We start from the raw sequence: 3,056 nt of genomic DNA on the forward strand, positions 1-3,056 counted from the left end.
CTGATCGAATAGTTAGGGCCTTAGAAGTCAACGCCCGAAGCATAAAATACAAAATAAATAAAACAGCTTTTCCATCGTATAAAACGAATAATTGCAACCAGTATGAAAGTTAACGTCATTTCTACTTTCCGGGCAACATAGGCTTCACCCTTTGGCGTTGCACCAACAGATTGAATAGTTAGGGCCTTAGCAGTCAACGCCCGAAGCATAAAATACAAAATAAATAGAACAGTTTTTCCATCGTATAAAAAGAATAATTGCTACCGGTGTGAAAGTTATGGTCATTTCTCCGTTCCGGGCAACCTAGGCTTCACTCTAGGGCGTTGCTCCACCGGACCGAATGGTTAGGGCCTTAGAAGTCAACGCCAGAAGCATAAAATACAAAATAAATAAAACAGTTTTTCCATCGTATAAAACGAATAATTGCTACCAGTGTGAAAGTTATGGTCATTTCTACGTTACGCGCAACCTAGGGTTCACCCGAGGGCGTTGTTCCACCAGATGGAATAGTTAGGGCCTAAGAGTTCAACGCCAGAATCATAAAATACGATATAAATACAACAGCTTTTCCATCGTATAAAACGAATAATTGCAACCAGTGTGGAAGTTATGGTTATTTCTACGTTCCGGGCAACCTAGGCTTCACTCTAGGGCGTTGTTCCACCAGATGCAATAGTTAGGGCCTTAGAAGTCAATGCCCGCAGCATAAAATACAATATAAATACAACAGCTTTTCCATCGTATAAAACGGATAATTGCAACCAGTATGAAAGTTAACGTCATTTCTACCTTCCGCGCAACATAGGCTTCACCCTTTGGCGTTGCACCAACAGATTGAATAGTTAGGGCCTTAGAAGTCAACGCCCGAAGCATAAAATACAAAATAGATAGAACAGTTTTTCCATCGTATAAAACGAATAATTGCAACCAGTGTGGAAGTTATGGTCATGTCTACATTCCGGGCAACCTAGGCTTCACTCTAGGGCGTTGCTCGACCAGATCGAATAGCTAGGGCCTTAGAAGTCAACGCCTGAAGTATAAAATACAATAAAAATACAACAGCCTTTCCATCCTATAACAGGAATAATTGCAACCCGAGTGAAAGTGATGGTCATTTCTACGTTCCAGGCAACCCACGCTTCACCCTAGGGCGTTGTTCCACCAGATGGAATAGTTAGGGCCTAAGAAGTCAACGCCAGAAGCATAAAACACTATATAAATACAACAGTTTTTCCATCATATAAAACGAATAATTGCAACCAGGATGAAAGTTATGGTCATTTCTACTTTCCGGGCAACCTAGGCTTCACTCTAGGGCGTAGCCCCACCAGATCGAATAGTTAGGGCCTTAGAAGTCAACGCCCGAAGCATAAAACACAAAATAGATAAAACAGTTTTTCCATCGCATTAAACGGATAATTGCAACCAGTATGAAAGTCAACGTCATTTCTACCTTCCGGGCAACATGGGCTTCACCCTTGGGCGTTGCACCAACAGATTGAATAGTTAGGGCCTTAGAAGTCAACGCCCGAAGCATAAAATACAAAATAAATAGAACAGTTTTTCCATCGTATAAAACGAATAATTGCAACCATTGTGAAGGTAATGGTCATTTATACGTTCCGGGCAACTTAGGCGTCACCCTAGGGAGTTGCTCCACCACATCTAATAGCAACGGCCTTAGAAGTCAGTCCCAGATGAATAAAATACATAAAAGATGCCACAGCTTTTCCATCGTATAAAACGAATAATTGCAACCAGTGTGAAAGTTATGGTCATTTCTACGTTCCGGGCGACATAGGCTTCACTCTAGGGCGTTGCGCCACCAGATCGAATAGCTAGGGCCTTAGCAGTCAACGCCAGAAGCATAAAGTACGATATAAATACAACAGCTTTTCCATCGTATAAAACGAATAATGGCAACCAGTGTGGAAGTTATGGTCATTTCTACGTTCCGGGCAACCAAGGCTTCACTCTAGGGCGTTGTTCCACCAGATGGAATAGTTAGGGCCTAAGAAGTCAACGCCAGAAGCATAAAACACTATATAAATACAACAGTTTTTCCATCATATAAAACGAATGATAGCAATCCAGTGTGAAAGTTATGGTCATTTCTACGTTCCGGGCAACATAGGCTTCACTCTAGGGCGTCGCGCCACCTGATCGAATAGTTAGGGCCTTAGAAGTCAACGCCCGAAGCATAAAATACAAAATAAATAAAACAGCTTTTCCATCGTATAAAACGAATAATTGCAACCAGTATGAAAGTTAACGTCATTTCTACTTTCCGGGCAACATAGGCTTCACCCTTTGGCGTTGCACCAACAGATTGAATAGTTAGGGCCTTAGCAGTCAACGCCCGAAGCATAAAATACGAAATAAATAGAACAGTTTTTCCATCGTATAAAAAGAATAATTGCTACCGGTGTGAAAGTTATGGTCATTTCTCCGTTACGGGCAACCTAGGCTTCACTCTAGGGCGTTGCTCCACCGGATCGAATGGTTAGGGCCTTAGAAGTCAACGCCAGAAGCATAAAATACAAAATAAATAAAACAGTTTTTCCATCGTATAAAACGAATAATTGCTACCAGTGTGAAGGTAATGGTCATTTCTACGTTCCGGGCAACTTAGGCGTCACCCTAGGGCGTTGCTCCACCACATCTAATAGCAACGGCCTTAGAAGTCAGCTCCAGATGAATAAAATACATAAAAGATGCCACAGCTTTTCCATCGTATAAAACGAATAATTGCAACCAGTGTGAAAGTTATGGTCATTTCTACGTTTCGGGCAACGTAGGCTTCACTCTAGGGCGTTGCGCCACCAGATCGAATAGTTAGTGCCTTAGAAGTCAACGCCAGAAGCATAAAATACGATATAACTACAACAGCTTTTCCATCGTATAAAACGAATAATTGCAACCAGTATGAAAGTTAACGTAATTTCTACCATCCGGGCAACATGTGCTTCACCCTTGGGCGTTGCACCAACAGATTGAATAGTTAGGGCCTTAGAAGTCAACGCCCGAAGCATAAAATACAAAATAAATAGAACAGT

Source organism: Calliopsis andreniformis, unplaced genomic scaffold (genome assembly GCF_051401765.1).
Source record: "Calliopsis andreniformis isolate RMS-2024a unplaced genomic scaffold, iyCalAndr_principal scaffold0017, whole genome shotgun sequence".
Classification (NCBI taxonomy): Eukaryota; Metazoa; Arthropoda; class Insecta; order Hymenoptera; family Andrenidae; genus Calliopsis; species Calliopsis andreniformis.